The sequence below is a fragment of the Canis lupus genome, chromosome 33 (genome assembly GCF_003254725.2).
Source record: "Canis lupus dingo isolate Sandy chromosome 33, ASM325472v2, whole genome shotgun sequence".
NCBI lineage: Eukaryota > Metazoa > Chordata > Mammalia > Carnivora > Canidae > Canis > Canis lupus.
In genome coordinates, this window is record NC_064275.1 from 12,403,421 (window position 1) to 12,427,575 (window position 24,155).

Consider the following 24,155-nt stretch of genomic DNA (forward strand, 5'->3'; position numbering starts at 1 on the left):
TTGTTTCCATCTCTGGCTATTGTAAATAATGCTGTAATTAACATAAGGGTGCATATATCTTTTCAAATTAGTGTTTTTGTTTTCTTCGGTTAAATACTCAGAGTGGAATTACTACATTGTATGGTATTTCCATTTTGAATTTTTTATGGAGCCTCCATAATGTTTTCTACATTTACTGCATCAGTGTACCTTCCCACCAACAGTGCATGAGGGTTCCCTTTTCTCCATGTCCTCACCGATACCCGTTATTTCTTGTCTTATAGTTACTACCCATTCTGACTAATATGAGGCAATATCACATTGTGGCTTATTTTTTTTAATATTTTGTTTATTTATTCATGGAAGACAGAGAGAGAGAAAGAGAGAGAGAAAGAGAGAAGCAGGCTCTCTGCAGAGCAGGAGCCCAATGTGGTACTCAATCTCAGGACCCTGGGATCATGACCTGAGCCGAAGGGAGACACTTAGCCACTTAGCCACCCGGGTGCCCCACATTGTGGCTTTGATTTACATTTCCCTAATAAATAGTGATGCTGAGTGCCTTTTAATGTATCAGTTCCTCTGCCCACTTTTTAATTTGATATTTGTATTTTTGATGTTGAGTGGTATGAGTTTTGGACATTGACATCTTATTGGATATATTATTTGCAAATGGCTTCCCCCATACAGTAGGACTGGGCATTTAAAAGATTTTATTTATTTTTAAAAGATTTTATTTATTTATTTATTTATTTATTTATTTATTTATTTATTTATTTATAGCTTGTGTAGGGGGCAGAGGGTGGGTGGGTGGGCAGAGGACAATATCATAACCTAAGCCAAAATAAAGAGTTGGATACTTAACAGACTGGGTGTTTTAAAGAGAATGAAGATGTAGGAAAGGAGACCAAGTGAAAACTCAAACTGACAAAGGACTGGCCATTGTAAATGTGATTAGTCCAGACAGTTGTCTCTGTTACCTGACAATTATTGAAGTTAGAATTCTAGTCTCCCATAGAGACTGGGGGCAAAGGCCCTCTTCTTCCTGACGATAGCATTTCAAAGGAATGGCTTGCAGGTCCTTGAGAGAAACTCCTGAGTTGTAGGAGATACATACACATCTCAAAGGGTCAGAGAAAGAATTTACAATCATAAGCCTTTTTTAGGAAGTGCTATAAGAAAGCAAGATCAGGTATTGCCTAGAACAAACAATATATTCTAAGCCCTGAGTTTTCCAAGACAGAAACTCCAAAGGGGGCAGGGTTGTCCCAGGGACATGAGTCCTTAGGCTACCAGAAGCCATGTTAAAGTTTGGCCATGTCTCTTGGTACAGGAGTTTCAATGAAGTGCTCATGACGAGAGGTTTTTGCAGTTCTCATTCTTCACATTTTTCTAGAATGCACAGCAAAACATAACATGTAATTTAACTCACAAGGCAATCCTCTGATATACATATCATTATCCCCATGTCACAGGTAAGGGAACCAAAGCTCAGAGGGCTTAAATCACGTGTTGAGGTCACATACTAATAAGTTAAAAAGCATGTTAGAACTTAGATTTCTCTGACTAAAGATTGTGTTTTTCCTCACATCACCCAGTTGTCTCCCTAGTGATCTCTCTAATTTTTCATGCATGTTTCTGTAACTAGTTTTTACAGAAGGACCCTTGCCTTTAAATGACAAAGCCTATAAGATGCGAATAGGAAAAAAAAATCCTCACAAAATGTCAGAAACTTGTGATTAAAAGGCAGCAGGTGTACAAACTGAAAGTGTTCGACTCACATCCATTGTCATCTCGGCAAATGGCTTGGCCCCAAAGTTGCTGAAGGGGGAAATTTGATTATCTTTGCTTCCCCAGAAGACTGATAAATCGAATTCAGACTGCTATTGTTCCACATACAGCCTGAATCTTCCATAGGATTTTAATCAGCAGCAGCATTATGTAGCATATGGGAGCTATTTGGCTGAAAGGAGACTCCAACTGTCACTGGTACATCCGCCCAACATGAAAGGAAAATAATAATACGGAATAATGGGACTTTCTTATCTACAGTGCAGCCTCCCTCTGAGAAACTCTGTGGTTTACTCTACTACATCTTCACAACATCCTATTAGGTAGGTCAGAGAACTACTTGACTATAATCCTGAATGCTTACTGGCTGATTCCACCAGCGTTTTCATCTCTTTCATAGCCCTTTCTCTATCTGCATCTATAAATCCTATCTCCTCTCGCTTTTTGATCTCTTCTGTTCTCTAGTTTAATGGATAAACCTTCACCTATCTCTCCCCCATTTACACTGCTCTATCCTTAACTCCTTTTTCTCACTACTATTTTTTTCCTTTCTTGTTCTTATTTTATAAAAAGCCTAGATGAGAATTCAGTGCTCATCGAGAGATGGCCAAGTCTATAGCTCAATTATATCATCCTGTAAGACTACAGTGATGATCAAATATGAAGGTCACTCCATTTATTCACTTTAGTTACCAAAACTTTACTGAATATATTTCTTTCAAATATACTTGGTTTAAAGTTAACACCTTGGTCCTTTTCTTCAAGCATTGAAAAGAAACAACTAATGACAATGCAATGGGATAAGTGTCATCATCTTATTGAGCCCATTAAAAGTATGGGAAAAACAAAGAAGGTTACCAATGTAGTGTCTACGATGGCTGGTCCCTACAGCTTTCAAGTGTGGATCCAGAGCCAAGCTCAGAAACCAAACTTCAGGCTTCTTCTTATAACCCTCCCCCTTATCTTGACCTTTCTTGACATGACTTAATTCCTATACATTCAGAAAGGCTGTGAAAGATATTATGAGAGATTGCCGAACAATCTTTTACACATATCCAACAATGGTATTAACAAAGCTGACCTATTAAGTGATGAGTCTGCATTTTATTTGAAGTAACTTACGAGTCAAACCTAAAGCTCTTGGCATATATATTTTCCAATAGTAGGAAAAGTGAAGAATGAACCACTGGTGCTATTAGGGAGCAAAACAGCATTCTGAAATAGGATCAAGACCCTCTTGACACCTGTGTATTTTATCCAAAGTGTGGAATTCAAAGTAGTAAGCTAGTAAATGTCAGTATTAAATCCTCAAGTAAGAGAGATAGACTGTAATCGGTTGACAGAGAGAAGGATGGTTGAAAGTAGAAATAACAAAGAATGACAACTCCTTCAGGGCTCAACCAGGTCAAGTATGATTTCCTTCACCTGTCCCTAGACCTACTTACCTAACTTCAAAAATTCAACTTCCAGAAGTTATAGGAGGTGCTTTCTTTATTGTGGTATTGCCATCAGAACACTCAAGTCATGAAAAGAAATGCCTAAAGGGTGCTTGCAAAAGAAAATCTATGTTGATTCTATACAAGGGTGAGAATTTGTAGAAGAGAATTCTGCCTTGAGAATCCATTTTTTTTTAATCTCTTCCATTAGCGTCAAGCTCTAGGAATAATCAGGCAGCATAACAATTATCAGTGTCTCAGATAAGGCCTGAAAATTAGACTCTAATCACTTGAGATTCTGAGGAGTGATATTGTTGAGGTTTTATAGTAAGCATAAAAATTAAGTAGTAAATGGGCTCAAGGTAAAACTGTAATATACAATCCATTGGCTTTTTTTTTTAATTGACAATATAATCTGTTTTTTTTTTCCTTTTTCTGTTTGTATAAATATGATACCTAGGACAAAATAAATGCTAAATAAATGTTTGTTGCATGCATGAATGAATAAACAAATGAATAGACATTTTCAAATGCTCCAAAACAAGATTAAATATCATTTGCTCAAAGAATTATAAAAATAAAAGACTGTTAGGTTTAAAAAGCCATACACAAGAAACTAATAAAAATATTGTATACAAAAAATCCCAAACCCACCTATTAACTTCCCTAATCTTTTTTTTTTAAAGATTTTATTTATTTATTCATGAGACACACAGAGAGAAAGAGAGGCAGAAACACAGGTAGAGGGAGAAGCAGGCTCCATGCAGGGAGCCTGATGTGGGACTCGACCCCGGGGCTCCAGGATCACTCCCTGGGCTGAAGACTGCACTAAACCACTGAGCCACCCGGGGATCCCCCTAATCTTTTTAATCTATTTATTTTCCACCCCCATCACCTCAGAGCTGTGCACTGGACTCCCACCATTCAGCCAATGGAGGATGGAAGACAGAAAGCATATGACCAGTGGTGTGGCAGGTTTTGTGGTCCAGACATGCAGATGGGCATATCCCCTTTGCCCACATTCCACTGGCCAGAACTCAATACTTGACTTTAAGTTCAAAAAGCTAAAAGGTTTCCCTTCAATAACTAAATAATAGGCACTACAGATTTTTAAGCAAAGAAATGACCAAGATGCAAATGGGGAGTTACACCGGCAGTACTGAATAGAAAAAAGTAGCAATGGGATAAACTAGAGCCCCAGAGACCTGGTAAGAAGGTACTGCAGTAATATGGGCAGAGAACGATGAGGCCCAGTGTGAGACAGTAGAAAAAGAATGACCAGAAAATGATAAATATAAGGATGCACTGACTGATTTGTTGAGTGAGCAGAAAAGAATCAAGAGACAGGACAGTCTTGGGTTTTATATTTTCATAGGAGCATATGTATTTAAATTTGAGTGGTCTTTTGGTTACCTGATGTATGTTTTGCTAGTTTGTTCATTTTTATCCACAGGAATTAGGAAAATAAAGATTTAAAAGTGAATAAAAGTGAATAGAGTACAGTGTCTGTGGGAAGTCAAGGGAAATCTAATGTAGAAATAAGGAAAACAAATAGATGAAGAGAATGTTTGGGGATTCTGCATATTACAGGGAGTGTTTTTGAAGTGAATGTGTGGCAACAAAATTAAGTGTCAAAAGAGGAAAAATTACATCCAAAACATTTCCTCATATTTGTTATGTTGCTATTTGCCACAACTGTCAAACATTCAGATGCCAATAAAATGCTTGAATAAATAATTCCATTTTGGCTGTGGCAACTGGCTTACAGTCTGCATTTTGGAGGCTCCTGGAAAGATGTATTTTTAGTGCTTAGAAGAGAAAAACTGTACCTGGGGAGGCGAACTCGTAACCAATTAATCAGACAATTGATCTAGTGGAAATGGGCTTTAATCACATTGTTAGATGCATTATAGCAATTAACTAACACTCAAGTTTAAAATATGCAATGTAAAATTCATTACTTAAACAAAGAACGGTGTCATTAATCCCTGGAAAAACAAATATGTACTTTTTAAAGCCTTCCTGCAGCCTTCTGCCGTTTGTGAGAGACGTGGACATAACAGCAGGGCTGGATGCACAGAAATCCTGTTAGAGGTGATAACCGCCAGAGCAAGGAAATGAATGTGCAGGAGCATTTCTGTCTCCTCACATAGGTCAGCCTCTTCTTGAGGCACACCTGGGAGGAACTTTCAGACAATTCCAGAATGTTCACCTTGTAGTGAAAACAATCAAGGTTAAAACAAAAAAAGACTTTTCTTTGGGCCTTTTACACATTAATTTTTTATTTTTATTTTTTACAGGAAGAAACAAATCCACATATAACTCAGTTGTTCAGTATAAAATTTGTACTTTTAGGCACCTATGTTGTCTGTAGGCAATAGGAACATTTTTAATAAAACTGTTATTAATTTTTCAACAGCTATGCAATAATCTACATGTGCAAGTACTCTATCAAAATGAATTCCTTTTATCATACATATTCATAAAGGAGAAATTGAAATGTTTAAGCACTCACATTAAACGTAGTCCCAAAAACAGTAACAGATTTGGAGTGCAAAATGGAGCAAAAGAGTCCTTGAATAGGAATATGTCATTGCTACCAAATGATAGAGCATCAAAGAATATTTGAGCTGCTATGAACCAACCACTCACTACTTACTCCTTTCACAACCAAATAAGGTTCGAATACTATTCTAAGTTTACAGATGAGGAAATTGAGGCACAAGGTGATAGAGTAACTTCTTACAGTCACACATTTTAGAAGTGGTAAACATAGTGCTAGACTGGACCCAATCTAACCATCTGACTGTGTCTTAGAGCAACAACACTAAAGAGTATTCCACTATCAGAACCTACCTGTATGATTTTTGGGGTGGGTAGCAGGGTATGGGCAGTCAAAAAAACATAAGACATGAAGCAGAAGTGATAAGTAGAGGTCAGTCTAGGAAGAAACTTGAGTTAACAGAAATTACAAAACTACTGCTAATGATCTCAATAAAGATGGTGATAGTCATCAGGCTCTGGCTATGTATGATACATCAAAAAAGTAACTCTTCAGGGCCTCAGCCAAATGCATCAATTTTCTGTACTTTGGAAAATAAATGCCACTCAATAGCCCTCCTTTGACAGATACTGGGAAATAAGAAAGATTTGTTTAGTTGTAATTAACCTTGCTCATCCTTCTTGAATTGTTGCTTATGTGCCAAAGAATTCTATCTACACTTTGTTTTCAGAAGTTTCGGCCAGATATCATCATCCTTAAATTACTGACTACAGTTTTCTCAGTAAAATTCTTTGTTACATTCTCAAGACCTACCAGGATACAGACTGTTCTGTACCAACTTATGTTTGCATATGACTAATTAGATCATATTTTCCCTTGATAAACAAAACACACCTCATAAGCTCACACAGTCATATTTCTTGGGCACTATTGCTCATGGGAGAGCCATTGTGCATATTATAACTTAACAAAGTAATTTTTATTTTATTTTTATAGGTAATTGAGGGCTGTAATATACAAATATTTGGTATTCCAAAAATTTTATAAATGCACAGGAGGCACACACTTTCTTACAGTGGATAGGTAGATGATGATGATGATGATGATGATGATGATGATGATGATGATAGGTAGGTAGGTAGACAGATAGATAAGTACCCTAGACTGGAATCCCCAGGATGCAGATCCTGAAATGCATATAAGCATGAAGGATGATTATCAGTGAGTACTTTCAGGATCAAGACCTGGGGAAAGGAAGGGAAAGAAGCTGTATCAGGCAGGCAGAGAAGACCTGGGATGGAGATCCACTGAAAGTCCCAGGTGACCATACATTCAGGACTAGGATGGCTATTGAGAGCTAACCCAAGCTGATCCAAGAGAGCTTCTTAGACCCACATTTGATCAGTCACTGGATATAAGCTTCCTCTGGAAGGAAGTGAGACCATGGGCAAGTCAGGTTTCTAAAACAGGCCCTTCTACAAATGGGCTAAGGACCTTCTTTTACTAGCACTCTCAACTTCTGGAGGAATAAATAAATATTTTATCCTAAAGGGAGATCTGTGTGACATATCACAGTATTTACTACACAAAGGTATAGCAAGTCTATAACATATAAAAATAAGAAACACAGATATATATATAACATACATATTAAATATGTACATATTATATATTAAAAGTATACACATATATATTAATTATATACATATTACATATTAAGAATGTACACATATATATATTAAATATATATACGTGTATACTAAAACCATGCATGGTGACAAATGTTTCAGTATTGTATCTTGTTAGAAACTATCCAAAATGTGGGGCACCCCAGTGGCAGAGTCATTGAGTATCTGACTCTTGGTTTTGGCTCAGGTCATGATCTCAGGGCTGTGGAACCCCACCTCAGGCTCTGCCCTTGGCAGTCTGCTTTAGATTCTCTCCCTCTCCCTCTGCTCCTCCCACTCATGTTCTCTCTTTATCTCTAAAATAAATAAATAAATCTTTAAAAACAGAGATCAGGGCAGCCCTGGGGGCTCAGTGGTATAGCACCACCTTCAGCCCAGGGTGTGGTCCTAGAAACCGGGAATCAAGTCCCATGTTGGGCTCCCTGCATGGAGCCTGCTTCACCCTCTGGCTGTGTCTCTGCCTCTCTCTCTGTGTGTGTGTGTCTCTCATGAATAAGCAAACAAAATCTTTAAAAAAAAATTAAAATTACAAAATTAAAAAAAATAAATCATCCAAAATCCAAAGGTCATCAACTAAGAACAAGATGTAATATAAATTCAACATTGAAAATACTTTGGGCAGGGAAAGACAGCAGAGGAATGGGGTCCTGGACTCACCTGTCCCCACCAACTCACCTGGATAACTTTCAAACCATCCTCAACACCTACCAATTCAACCTGAGATGTAAAGAGAGAACAGCTGGAATGCTACAGAGAGAAGGGTTTTTGCTTCCAACAAGTTAAGAGGCAGGAAAAAATAAAATAAAAAAGAATCCAGTGGGGAAGGGGGGCGGCGGGAGCCTCCAGGACCAGGAAGCCCAGTCCCAGGGAAGCAGGAACTTTAAAAATCCGCACTGGATTCTTCCTGGAGGGAAAGGTGCTGGCAGGGAACTTGGGCAGGATCCCAGGAGGGGCAGTGGGGCCCCCAGTTCCCGGGGTCACTAACAGAGGAGTGGTGCCCTGGTGGGGGGGAGCGCTGCACACCGTGGGCCGAGCTCAGTAAAGGGCTGGAGCACGGCCCGGGGCCTCCGAGTGGCTCAGGCGGGGACTCCGGGCCGAGGGGGCTGCACCTGCTGCCTTCGGGGGGCAATTCCAGCGGTGCAGGCCTGGGAGCCCAGGGCGCCGGGGGACACAGCCCGGGATCCTGCGCTCCTCCCCCCCACAACAGGCGGAGGCAGAGCGGGCACCAGAGAGCGAGGATGCTCCTGCCCCCGGCACCCCCAGGGGGAGGCAGAGAGGGCACCAGACAGCAAGGACACTCCTGCCCCGGGCACCCCCAGCTGTGCAGGTCAGCGCCCCTCCGCTCCCGGGAGCATCCAGGCCCCTGCGGACTGGGAGCTGCGGTAGTTACTGCGGGAGCTGACTCCAGGGCTGGAGAGCTGGCCGCAGCCAGTGGGGTTGTTCCTCCTGGTGTCACCCTGTGCCTGGAAGGGGTGGGGCCCCAGGGAACAGGGGCCTCACGGGGTCAACAGCTCCCACTGCGCTGGGCACCTGACGGGGCGGGGCGCATCTCCCCAGGTGCACACACCTGAGAATCAGCACAGCAGGCCCCTCCCCCAGAAGACCCGCTGGAAGGACAGAGGAAGAGCAAGTTCTGGACCCAGCAGCGCTGGAAAGCTCCAGGGGAAGTGGAGGGATTTACAGTATATAGAACGAGAGGGTACCTCTCCTTTTTTTTTATTCTTCCTTTTTCCAGTACAACTCGTTTTCATATCAAACTGTAAATATCCGATTTTTATTCTTTTCCCACCTTAACTACAATATTTTACCACCTCTTCATTTTTAAGATTCTTCCTTTTTGACTTTCATATTTCTACAATTATAGGGCTTCCATATATTTTCCACTTCTAGATTCCCTTCAACATACTCAACTTAGTTTTGGGAGATATACAAGATACGTTTTGTTTTGTTTTATGTTTTTTGTTTTCTCTGCCTCATTTTGTTCTACAATGGTAGAAGTTAATACCTCCTAAAATATGACCAGCATGCACCCAGAATGAAGTGGAACATCGTGCTGGTTCATTCTGTGAGATTCTTCATTCCCATTCTGCTCCCCTCTTCTATCTCATTTATGTTTTGGTGGTCAATGTTGGGGCTTTCTACAAGTATTTCTGGCTTATATACATTTGGAACTGAGCATCTTCTAACATACAGAACTTAGTATACTCAGAACCGAGGGGATCACCCTCTAGAACCCCTCAGGTACACTACATTCTCCATCCACTACAACTTTGTCACGCCACCATCTCCAGTCCCTCCCCCCCTTTTTCCTTCTCCTTTTTTTTTTTCCTCTTTAATTTGCTTTTTTTTCTTCTTTTTTTCTCTTCTCTTTTTTTTTTTCTCTCTTCTTCTTTTGGATTCTTGGCCTTTTATTTTTTATTACTTTGTTTTAAAATTTGTTTTTCACTTTAGTGGTCCTTGTTTTATTTTGTTCTGATCTTTGTTTTCAATTTCTGGTCTCTGACCTCAGCAGAATCATATAGGGTGAAATTTACTTAGGTCATGGTTGATATTCTTGATGCAGCCTGCTCATACAGCCATTCTGCACTGAGCAAAATGACTAGAAAGAAGAACTCACCACAAAAGAAAGAATCAGAAACAGTACTCTCTGCCACAGTGTTGCAGAATTTGGATTACAATTTAATGTCAGAAAGTTAATTCAGAAGCACAATTATAAAGCTACTGGTGGCTCTGGAAAAAAGCATAAAGGAATCAAGAGACTTCATGACTGCAAATTGAGATCTAATCAGGCCGAAATTAAAAATCAATTAAATGACATGCAAACCAAACTGGAGGTCCTAACGACAAGGGTTAATGAGGTAGAAGAAAGAGTGAGTGACATAGAAGACAAGTTGATGGCAAGGAAGGAATCTGAGGAAAAAAGAGGAAAATAATTAAAAGACCATGAAGAAAGGTTAAGGGAAATAAATTATAGATTCAGAAGGAAAAATCTATATATAATTGGGGTTCCAGAGAGCACTGAGGGGCCAGAGGGCCAGAAAGCATATTTAAACAAATCATAGCTGAGAAATTCCCTAATTTGGAGAGGGAAACAAGCATTCAGATTCAGGAGATAGAGAAGTTCCTTCCCCTCCCCAAATCAGTAAAAACCATTCAAAACCTTGACATTTAATAGTGAAACTTACAAATTCCAAAGATATAAAGAAAATCCTTAAAGCAGCAAGAGACAAGAGATCCCTAACTTATCTGAGGAGAAATATTAGATTAACAACAGACCTCTCCACAGAGACCTGGCAGGCCAGAAAGGGCTGGCAGGATATATTCAGGGTCCCAAATGAAAAAAACACGCAGCCAAGAATACTTTATCCAGCAAGGCTCTCAGTCAGAATAGAAGGAGAGATAAAGAGCTTCCAATATAGGCAGAAACTGAAAGAACATGTGACCACCAAACCAGCTCTGCAAGAGATATTAAGGGGGACCCTCTAAAAGAAAGAGGATGCCCACAGAAATAATCCACAAAACAGGGACTGAATAGGTATTATGATGACACTAAATTCATCTTTCAATAGTAACTCTGAATGTGAATGGGCTTAATGACCCCATCAAAAGACACAGGGTTTCAGACTGGATTAAAAAAGCAAGACCCATCTATTTGCTGTCTACAAGAGACTCATTTTAGACCTAAGGACACCTAGAGCCTGAAAATGAAAGACTGGAGAACCATTTAGCATTCAAATGGTCAACAAAAGAAAGCTGGGGTAGCAATCCTCATATCAGATACATTAAAGTTTATCCCAAAGACTGTAGTAAGAGATGAAGAGGGACACTATATCATACTTAAAGGGTCTATCCAACAAGAGGACCTAACAGTCATGAATATTTATGCCCCTAATGTGGGAGCTGCCAAGTATATCAATTAATAACCAAAGTAAAGACATACTTAGCTAATAATACACTAATAGTAGAAGACTTCAACACAGCGCTTTCTGTAATTGACAGATGTGGGACAATATAACCAAAGAAACAAGAGCTTTAAATGATACACTGGACCAGATGGATTTCACAGATATATACAGAACTTTGCATCCAAATGCAACTGAATACACATTCGTCTCAAGTGCACACGGAACTTTCTCCAGAATAGACCACATACTGGGTCACAAATCAGGTCTCAATTGATACCAAAAGACTGGGAAAGTCCCCTGCATATTTTCATACCACAATGCTTTGAAACTAGAAATTATACAAGAGCAGAAATTTGGAAGAAACTCAAACATGTGGAGATTAAAGAGTATCCTGCTAAAAAATGAAAGGGTCAACCAGAAAATTAGAGAAGAATTAAAAATATTCATAGAAACTAATGAAAATGAAGATACAACTATTCAAAATCTTTGGGATACAGAAAAAGCAATCCTGAGAGGGAAATACATCATGATACAAGCCTCCCTCAAAAAATTGAAAAAAAAAACCTCAAATACACAAGCTAACTTCACACCTAAAGGAACTGGAGAAAGAAAAGCAAATAAAACCTATACCAAGCAGAAGAGAGTTAATAAAGATTTGAGCAGAACTCATGAAATAGAGACCAGAAGAACTGTAGAACAGATCAACAAAACCAGGAGTTGGTTCTTTGAAAGAGTTAATAAGATAGATAAACCATTAGCCAGCCTTATTAAAAAGAAAAAAGACTCAAATTAATTAAAATCTTGAATGAAAAAGGAGAGATCACAACCAATACCAAGGAAATACAAATGATTTTAAAAACGTATTATGAGCAGCTATACGCCAACAAATTAGGCAATCTAGAAGAAATGGACGCATTTCTAGAAAATCACAAATTGCCAAAATTGGAACAGGAAGAAATAGAAAACCTGAATAGGCCAGTAACCAGGGAGGAAGTTGAAGCAGTCATCAAAAATCTCCCAAGACTCAAAAGTCCAGGGCCAGATGGCTTCCAAGGGGAATTCTATCAAATGTTTAAAAAAGAAATAATACCTATTCTACTAAATCTGTTCTGAAAGATAGAAATGATGGAATACTTCCAAATTCGTTTTATGAGAACAACATCATCTTGATTCCAAAACCAAAGACCCCACCAAAAAGGAGAATTATAGGCCAATATCCCTGATGAACACGGATGCAAAAATTCTCAACATGATACTAGTCAATAGGATCCAATAGTACATTTAGAATATTATTCACCATGACCAAGTGGGATTTATCCCTGGGATGCAAGGCTGGTTCAATACTCATAAAACAATCAACGCAATAGATCATATCAACAAGAGAAAAACCAAGAACCATATGATCCTCTCAATAGATGCAGAGAAAGCACTTGACAAAATACAGCATCCATTCCTGATCAAAACTCTTCAGAGTGTAGGGCTAGAGGGAACATTCCTCAGCATCTTAAAAGCCATCTACAAAAAGCCCACAGTAAATATCATTCTCAATGGGGAAACACAGACAGCCTTTCCCCTAAGATCAGGAACAAGACAGGGATGTCCACTCTCACCACTGCTATTCAACATAGTACTGGAATTCCTAGCCTCAGCAATCAGGCAACAAAAAGAAATAAAAGGCATTCAAATCGGCAAAGAAGAAGTCAAACTTTACCTCTTCACAGGTGATATGATACTGTATGTAGAAAACCCAAAGGACTCCACCCTGAGATTGCTAGAACTCATACAGCAATTTGACAATGTGGCAGGTTCAAAAATCAATGCCCAGAAATCAGTGGTATTTCTATACACTAACAATGAGACTGAAGAAAGAGAAATTAAGGAGTTAATCCCATTTACAATTGCATCCAAAAGCATAAGATACCTAGGAATAAACCTAACCAAAGAGGTAAAGGATCTATACCCTAAAAACTACAGAACACTTCTGAAAGAAATTGAGGAAAACACAAAGAGATGGAAAAATATTCCATTCTCATAGATTGGAAGAATTAATACTGTGAAAATGTCTATGCTACCCAGGACAATTTACACATTCAATGCAATCCCTATCAAAATACCATGGACTTTCTTCAGAGCGTTGGAAAAAATAATCTTAAGATTTGTGTGGAATCAGAAAAAGATCCCAAATAGCCAGGGGAATACTGAAAAAGAAAACCAGAGGTGGGGGCATCACAATGCTGGATATCAAATTGTACTACAAAGCTGTGGTCATCAAGACAGTGTGGTACTGGCACAAAAATAGACACATAGATCAATGGAACAGATTAGAGATCCCAGAAATGGGCCCTCACCTCTATGGTCAACTCATATATGACTAAGCAGAAAAGACTATCCACTGGAAAAAGGACAGTGTCTTCAATAAATGGTGCTGGGAAAATAGGACATCCACATGCAGAATGAAACTGGACCATTCTCTTACACCAGACACAAAGATAAACTCAAAATGGATGAAAGATCTAAATGTGAGACAAGAATCCATCAAAATCCTAGAGGAGAACACAGGCAACACCCTTTTTGAACTTGGCCACAGCAACTTCTTACAAGATACAGCTATGAAGGCAAGGGAGACAAAAGCAAAAATGAACAATTGGGACTTCATCAAGATAAAAAGCTTCTGCACAGCAAAGAAACAGTCAACAAAACTCAAAGACAACCTATAGAATGGGAGAAGATATTTGCAAATGACCTGTCAGATAAAGGGCTAGTCTCCAAGATCTTTAAAGAACTTATTAAACTCAACAGGAAAGAAACAAACAATCCAATCATGAAGTGGGCAAAAGACATGAACAGAAATTTCACCAAAGAAGACATAGACATGGCCGACATGCATGAGAAAGTCTGCTGCATCACTTTCCATCAGGGAAATACAAATCAAAACCACAATGAGATACCACCTCACAGCTGTGAGAATTGTGAAAATTAACAAGACAGGAAACAACAAATGTTGGAGAGAATGTGAAAAAAGGGGAACCTGCTTACATTGTTGGTGGGAATGGGAACTGGTACAGCCACTCTGGAAAACTGTGTGGAGGTTCCTCAGAGTTAAAAATAGAGCTACTTTATGATCCAGCAATGTGATGCTGGGAATTTACCCCAAAGATACAGATGCAGTGAACTGCCGGGAAACCTGCACCCTGATGTTTATAGCAGCAATGTCCACAATAGCCAAACTGAGGAAGGGGCTTCAGTGTCCATCGAAAGATGAATGGATAAAGAAGATGTGGTCTATGTATAAAATGGAATATTCCTCAGCCATTAGAAATGACAAATACCCACCATTTATTTCAACATGGATGGAACTGGAGGGTATTATGCTGAGTGAAATAAGTCAATCAGAGAAGGACAAATATTATATGGTCTCATTCGTTTGGGGAATATAAATAATAGTGAAAGGGATTAAAGGGGAAAGTATAGAAAATGAGTGAGAAATATCATTGAGGGTGACAGACCATGAGAGACTCCTAACTCTGGGAAAGGAACAAGGGCAGTGGAAGGGTAGGTGGGCAGGGGATTAGGGTGACTGGGTGACGGGCACTGAGGGAGGCACTTGATGGGATGAGCACTAGGTGTTATACTATACGTTGGCAAATTGAACTCTAATAAAAAAATTAAAAATATATGTAAATTCAACATTTTAAAATTAACTAAAAGTCAGAAGTCTGCAAGATGGCAGGATAGAAAGATCTTGAACTCATGTCCTCCCATAGACACACCACATCTACAGTTACAAATGGATCATTTCTCCCTGAAAAAAAAGTTTTGAGAACTAGATAAACAGCTTTCTACAACAAAGGATTAAAAAGACCACATCAAGCTAGGTGGGAGAGGCACACACATACACTCACCAAAAATCCTATCATTAGTGCTATGACCCACCACAGGGAGGGATCTCACTAACCTGACACTTCTTTCACAGACGGGTTGGTGCCTCACACTAGGCACCCCAAACCCTTGGGATCTGGCCAGAGATATAAGCCCTCAAAACACCTGGCTTAGAAAACCAAAGTGGTTAATATCCAAGGGACCTAAAGTACTATAGGAAACATGGATTTCCTTTTTAAGGGGCTCATGTGTGGTCTCACTTGCCCTGAGACCCAATAAAAAATTAGCAGTGTGAAAAGTACCTAGAGGAAGGAGATTCACTTGCTAATCTAAAAGCATCTGCTGGAAAAACAGGGGACTCTCTCAAAGATAGAGGTTCAGGTGGATGCCATTTTTGTACTCTCCACCTGCCCTAACTATCTTGTTAAGACAGGTGGGGGTGAGCAGTCTTGACTCTATCTTGCTGCCTTGCTGAAGCCAGAGAGCATGATGCCTGCTGCACTACCCTAACTCCTGCATGGGCTGGCAAATGTGAGTGGTCACAGCATCCTCATTCTCCCTCTCCCAGCTTAAAGCCAGTGCGTGTTCATAGACAAGGTGTTCTCTCATTGCATTCCTGAAGCCCACCAGTGTGCACAATCAATATACTTTCCCACTGCCTTTCTGAAGCTGGTAAATGTGCCCCACGTCCTACACTTTGCAGTTGCCTAACTAAAGTCAATGGGTGTGAGCAATCCACACAGGTAGTGACATTTGGTCATCTGGAACCTGGTGTTCCTGATCTCCATGGGAATGTAACAATCGGTAAGACTGTTCTTGGCAGGCCAGCCCCCTAAGGCACTACACAGAGGGCAGACTGAAACACAACCTTTGTCATCCTTTGAAAAAGTCTTATTCACTTAGCCTGGAGTGAAGCCTGGTGCATCAGCCTGAGGGTCATTCTTCAGATTTCCCACACATCTAGCTGATAACAACATGCTTCCAGAGAATATAAGCAAGGAGACATTATCCTTCTGTACCACCTTGGCCTAACTACAGCTCAACAAGATTTCCCAGAAAGGAGTTTATACACTCATCTGGAGCCCCTATTTTTTTTTGCACCTATCATCCAGGGGACATCTCCAAAACTGTTTGTCTAGAGGCCAGTGAGGCCTCATGCCTTATGACTTACAGATGTATATATGTATATTCTTTAAAAGCTACTGCTTGAGGGTCTGGCTTCCAATCAGCCTGAAACTAGGTACTAAATGAAATTTCTGCCCTTGGAACACTGACAGGTCTTAGCACACCCTCAATAATGGGGACATATCAAGAATAAATAAGACTGTTTAGACAATCACAAAGGTTCAAGAGACAACAAGAAGCTAGGATAAGGTTGAAAGTTCATCACCTACACAAAGTCATTCCTTTAAGACTCAGAGAGGTGACCGTTTCACCTAACGCATAGACACAAACACAGACTGTCAGACAAAATGAAGAAACAGAAACATTCCAAATGAAAGCAAGATAAAACCTCAGAAAAAGACCTTAATGATATGGAGAGAAGTAATTTACCTGATAAGGAATTCAAAGTAATGGTCATAAAGATGCCCACTGAACTTGAGAGAAGAATGGACGAGCAAAGTGAGAACATCAACAAAGAGATAGAAAGTATAAGAAAATACCAAACAGAAGTCACAGAGCTGAAGAATACAATAACTGAATGGAAAAATACACTGAGCACTATGTCCTGGAGTCTCAATAAAATTTCACTTTAATTGACTGGATCAGTTAAAAAAAAAATCTAACTTTGTATCTAATGGAACTAGAAAAAGAAAAACAAAGCCCAAAGTTATTAGAAGGAAGAAAAGAATAAAGGCAAGAGTATAAATAAATGAAATGACGGCTAAAAAGACAATAAAAAAGATCACTAAAACTAAGAGATGGTTCTTTGGAAAGATAAACAAAATTGACAAATCTTTAGCTAGATTCAACAATGAAAGAGTGAAAACTCTAAAAAATGAAAAATGAAAGAGAAGCTAATACCACAAAATACAAAGAATCATAGACATAAATTAGAACAATTATATACCAACAACCTAGAAGAAATGGATAATTCCTAGAAATTTACAATCTTTCAAGACTAAATCATGAAGAAATAGATAATTTGAATAGACCAATTAAGGCAATTTAATCAGTAATCAAAAATCTCCCAATAATAAAAGTTCGAGGCCTTACTTTCATTGGTGAATTCTACCAAACATTCAAAGATTTAATACCTATCCTTCTCAAATTCTTCCAAAATACTATTGAGGATGGAATGCTTCCAAACTCATTTTTTGAGATCAAAAATACCCTCATATCAAAACAAGTCAAGGACACCATACACACACATGCGCGTGCACAGACACACAGACAAACACACACTCTTATGGGCCAATATTCCTAATGGACTAGGTGCAAAATCCTCAACAAAATATCAGCACACCAAATTCAACAATATGTTAAAGAAACTGTATACCATGATCAAATGGGATTTATTCCAGAGTTACAAGGATGAGTCAACATCCTTGAAAGTCTTAGTTGGAGCAATGAGGCAAGAAAATTAAGAAAATAGAAGGCATCTAAATTGAAAAGGGAGAAGTAAAACTGTTTGCATGATTTTATATACAGAAAACTCACAGATGCCAGCAAAAACACCTTTTAAAACAATAATCATATCTATATGCTAACAATGAACTCAGAGAAATTAACCAAACAATCTCATTTACACTTGCATCAAAATGAATAAAATACTTAACAATAAACCAAGGAGGTGAAATATCTGTACTCTAAAAACTATAAAACATTGATGAAATAAACAGAAGACAAATAATTGGAAAGATATTCTGTGCTCATGGATTAGAGGAATTAATATTGTTAAAATGTCCATAGTATTCAAAGCAATCTACAGATTCAGTGCAATGTCTATCAACATTCCAATGTTATTTTTCACAGAGCTAGAACAAATAATTCTAAAATTTGTATGGAACCACAAAAGACCTCAAATAGCCAACACAATCTTGAGAAAAAGAACAAAGTCAGAAGTATCACACTCCTTGATTTCAAACTATACTACAAGCTATAGTAATCTAAACAATATGATATTGGCATAAACACACACACACACACACACACACACACACACACACACACACCGATCAATGAACAGAATAAAGTGCCCAGAAATAAAGCCACACATATATGGTCAATTAAGTAACACAAAAGGAAGCAAGAATATACAATGAGGAAAGAACAGTCTCTTTGATAAATAGTGTTGGGAAAACTGAACAGCTACATGCAAAAGAATGGAACTAGACCACTGTTTTACAATATATACAAAAATGATCTCAAAATGGATTAAATATGTGAAAGACCTGAATCCATAAAACTCCTAGAAGTGCAGGTGGTAAGCTTCTTGACATCAGTCTTGGTGTTTTGGTTTTGGTTTTGGTTTTGGTTTTTTATCTGATTCTAAACACAAGGGAAACAAAAGCAAAAATAAGCAAGTAGTACTACATTAAACTAAAAAGCTTCTGTACAGCAAGCAAAGCCATCAACAAATCAAAAAAGTGAGAAATAACAAATGTTGGCAAGGATATCAAGAAAAAGTAACCCTAAAGCCCTGTTGGTGTTCCCACCACTGTTGGTGGGAATATAAACTGGTAAACCACTAAAAAAAAAAAAAAAAAAGTATAAAAGTTCTTCAAAAATTTTAAAATATAACTGTCTCGACCCAGCAATTATACTATGGAGTATCTATCTGAAGAAAATGAAAACATAATTTGAAAAGAAATATGCACCTCTATGTGCATTATGTATAGTAGCCAAGACATAGAAGCAACATAAGTGTCCATCAACAGATGAATGGATAAAGATGTAGTATAAATATATAACAGAATACAACTGAGCCATAAAAAAAGATTGAAATCTTGCCATTGCGATAACATGGATGGACTTTGAGGATATTATGCTATGTGAAGTAGTAAGTCAGAGAAAGGCAAATACCATATAATTTCATTTACATGTGGAATCTAAAAAACAAAATAAACACCACAAAATAGAACCTAGACTCAGATGCAGAACACAGATTAGTGGTTGCCAGAGGGATGGGAAGTAAAATCAATAACTCAAAGGAATGTAATGTATAGCATGTGGAATATAGTTAATATTGTATTAACTTTGTATATTGACAAATGATAACTAGACTTGTGGTGACCATTTCACGATGTATATGAATCTTGAATCACTATGTTGTACACCTGAAGGCAATATAATATCGTATGTCAATTATTTACCAATTAAAATAAATACATAAATTTAACTAAATATCCTAAAAATTATATTTCAGCTATCTAATGCAGATAATTATTTTCAAAAAAATTATCAAGATTATTATTTAATAGAACACATTTTTTTAAAATCCTCAAATTTTCTAGGAATAATGTTATTTATCTGCTTAGTATATTAGAAGTTTAGGAAGCATATAAGAAGTATATTTAGACAGGAATCTACAAAAAAATTCACACAGATAAAATCAGAGAAAAGACAACTGTTTTTCAACCTAAATTGTCACAATAGGGGGTGCCTGGGTGGCTTAGTCTTAAGCATCTCTCAGGTCTTGGTCTCTGAGTCCTGGGATCAAGTCTTACAATTGCATCAGAATCCTTGAACCCATACCCCAGAGATCAAGTCTCATGCTCTACTGACTGAGCCAGCTAGCCAGGATCCCTGTTAGGCAGAGTCTGCTTCTCCCTCTACCCCTCCCTACAGCTTGAGTATGGGCACGTGCGTGCTCTCTCAAATAAATAAATAAAATCTTAAAAAGAAAATAGTCACACTAGTCTGAATTGTCCAAGAATTCTCTTTAATTATGGAAACTGGTATTCTTATGTTTGTTGTTTTTTAAAGTGCATTTGAGCTGGCATTTTCTGTGAAAAGTGGGTTGTTGTGGGGTTTTTTAGGGTGCCATATCTAAAGTATTAGTATTATTTAGTTTCTTTATTTTCTAGGGATTTTTACACTCCCTTATGTTAGACCTATGCAAACCTTATTAGCTTCCAAAAACCAAACAAAACATACCTTATTTTAAGATACTTTATATCCAATTTATTTATTTCTCCAGAGGTAAGAAAATATATCAAACACAAAATGAGGGTAATAGGTTTCCGCAATTATGAACACATAGACGCACAGCTTGTAGCTTCAGTCATGAACTAAAATAAGCACAGAGAACAAAACCTCACAAATCTAAATCTCAAAAAGAAATCTTAACCTTTGCAGTGGAAAGTTGATGTATTCTTGAATAAACAAGCAAACCAACAAACACACTTTTCTGTCATCTCTCACCCAAAAGAATAGGTCTGTATCTGAAAAAGATCACCAAATAGGCCATAACACTGATTTCACAAACATTGTTGGAAAATTAAGAATAACCTGAATCATTTGAGAACCAGAACAATACATAAAAACAAAAGCATAGAATCAAGGGAAAAAGAGAAACAAAGAGTAAATGAAGGTAAAGTTCTACTGCCACTTGGGATTTGATTCAGGAATGAAGAAAAAATGTTTATTTTCAAGTTCTGCAGTTTAGCTCTGAGAAGAGAAGTGCACTTACTTGAACATCTTGGTGAAACCTCCGAAGTAGTCAAAATGCAATTTTTAAAATTTAAAAAAAAAAAAAAAAAAAAAAACTGAGTTAGAAAGAACTTGCAAATAGATCTCTTTAACTCATTGACAAAGGAACCGAGAGAACATAAAGTGGATTCATTATTAGCATCCTCTGATATATCATGGATTCCATCCCAGATGATCACAATAAAGCAAATATCATAATAAAGTGAGTCAAATGAATTTTTAGGTTTCCCAGTGTATATAAAAGTTATGTTTACACTGTACTATAGTCTATTAAGTGTGCCATAGCATTATGTCTAAAAACAAAAAAACAAAAAACAAAACCTAATAGGCACCTAGGTGGCTCATTTGGTTTTAGACTCTTTATTTCACTCAGGTCATAATCTCATCTTTGTGGGACTTAACCTCATAGCAGGAATCAAGCTCAGTGGGGAGTCGGCTTGAGATGCTCTCTCTCTTCTCCTTCCCCCTCTGCCTTTCCCCCCATTTGTGCATTCTCTCTATCTTAAAAAAAAAAAATTAAAATTTGAAAACTCAATGTGTATACCTTAGTTAAAAAACACTTTATTGCTAAAAAGTGCTAGTCATCATCCGAGCTTTCAGTGAAACCTAATCACTGAACAGAGATAATCATAACAAACAATAATAAGAAAAAGTTTGAAATATTATAAGAATTATCAAAATGTGGCACTGAGACACGAAATGAGTAAATGAGGTTAGAAAACATGGTGCAGAGAGACTCAGGATTGCCAAAAACCTTCAATTTGTAAAAACATAGCATCTGGGAATGATAATAAAGCCCAATAAAACATGGTATGCCTATAGTGTTATTTGTAAAATAATGTAAATGATCCCTAAACCCATACATCCTCCCAACAGGGAGCATTCTGGCTTTGCAAAGTTCAGATTCGAAGCAAGACGTTCTTCCTCTGTGGCCATCTCAGCAAAAGCTGTACAGGCTCAGAGATCCATGGCATTCTCCTGTCTAGATGCCATCGGTCATTCTACTCTGTCCCCTCAGGTAGCCTCTGTCCACAGTGAGCTGCCTTTCTGGCTTACTGACATATCTCCTGAAACATTTATCACTGTTTTGTTAGCATTTTGGTTACAAATTCTTATGTTAATCAACTCAAGTTTTCTCAAAATGTGCATTCTTCTATTTTGCAGAATATGCAAATTTCCAGGAACGCATATAATAATGTGTTATGGCAGAAACACTTAATTAGAAGGGAAATAGCTGAACTGAATCTCTGATGGGCTAAGACAAAAATTTATTCAAATTTTATTCAAAAGTTACTCTTGAAAGAACCAAGAAGCCATGAGTCTCTTTTATCTGGTGTCTACCTTGATGAAAAATCACCCATGCCTGATGACTTGTCTTTCTTCCATCATTCTTATTCTGACAAATCAGACCAACACTTTGGCAACTACAAAGGAGAACAGATACTGAAGCAAGGAGTATTTTCAGGCTTTTCCTCTGTTTGTTGCTTAGGAAATTATACCCCAGTAAATAATAAAGCACTCTAAGGCTTATTCTAAAAAATATTCTGATTTAAAGTTTCTGACATGGCATGATATGGCTGATTGTACCAATGAATTTTTCCCCCTTAAGTCAAGAAAAACTGCACAACAATAATTACCTAATTAAGATTTGCATAATTATGATTACTAAATTCCAAGAAAACTGTTGTAGTAACAGTATAACAAGTTTTCTAAGGCCAATTAAGTTGTGTTTCCTTTCTACTTTAATTTATTTTAATCCAAAAGAGCAATAAACAGGATGTGTCTAGTTGATGATTTAATTAACTGCAGTATATTAAGAAGTAAGAAATTGTTATGATGCTGAATAACTCAGTGTCCTTCTAGCCTGGAAGCCATATTCCTTGTTCCCTTAAAGGGTCAGGATTTTCACCATTTTCAAAAGTAAGGCTATTTTCCAAAATAAGACCAACACACAACAAACCTTAATGATTCAGAGGTGTTTGTTGAATAACTGAGAAAAGGGAGGAGAAGGGCAAGATCACTTTTAGTAAAATAGAAAGGATTATTTTAATGTCCTTAAAAGTCATACTGGAAGAGCAGCAATGAAAAGTGGAAACTCCATTTACTTTCTGAAATGGACAGAAGTGTGCAAGGAAATAGGAAACAGGATCAGAGAAGGTATGAGATAGATTTTATTCAAGGCCCTTGATTCATGTGATTTGAAAACATCGCTAAGACTATTCTTGAAGAGGACAAGAGAAAAAGGATGCTAAAATTTCACAGAGCAAAATCAAAGGTATCCAACACAATCAGAAAAAGGGAGAAAATCCCAGAGGAATATCAAGTTCAAGTGGTCCAACTATAATAATAAAAATCTGAAAACATTTTCTTGTTCTACTTCTATGATCTTAGGTCATAGTGTGTTTTATAGATGCCATGTATGGATCACATAATCACTCATGTTTGACAACAGCAAAAGATAGCCTGAGAAAAATGTCAGTATCCACACCTCCCCTCCCTTGGTTGAATCCTCAATCCTTTTCAATATTTCTGATCACAATAAAATTTCTAACTCTTCATTCATCTTTTACATCCTTCTTAATTTACCAGTTCATTTTCTTTTAAGAGATAAAGAGGCATAATTCTTTATTTCCTTTCACTTTAAGAATTTTTTACCTCAATGTGGTGATGCATTCAGTTAAAAAACCACTACCAAAATTTCTTATTAAATTCAAAAGAATTGCATTTACTTTCTTTAGAACCATCAATGTTTAACATTTCGTGAGGATGATGGGTTCACACAGTTTTACAAAGCTGTCATCCATGACATTTTAAAGAGATTTGTCCTGAGCATTTCAATCTACAAAAAGACTTTGATATTTAACTAAAATATCATCAAATGGAGCCTGCTTTAATGTTTTTATCATTTTTTTAACATCTCAGGCATCTCTAAGCATTTATTTTCTATTTACTATCCCTCCAGATAAGTAACTCTTTTTTGTTTGTTTGTTTGTTTTTGTTTTTGTTTTTTTTTTTTGTAACTCTTTTTATCCCCCCTTCCAACACCTGTTTACATGTACGATAATCACAGACCCAGTTTTCCAGATTTTGAGTTGAGCTGTAGACAGACTCAGGATTATACACATTTCCTAATATGGGCCAAAACTAATTTCATTGTTTTCTCACAGCTGCTAAAAACAAACATGTGAGAACTAATGCTCTGGGATCATCATCACTGGAATCTAGCAAATGTTTACTCCCTCTCAGAGAAACCCCACCCCTATTTCTTCTCTCTTGATTTTCTGACTCAGAATATGTCAGAAAAATGCAACACCCACTGAAA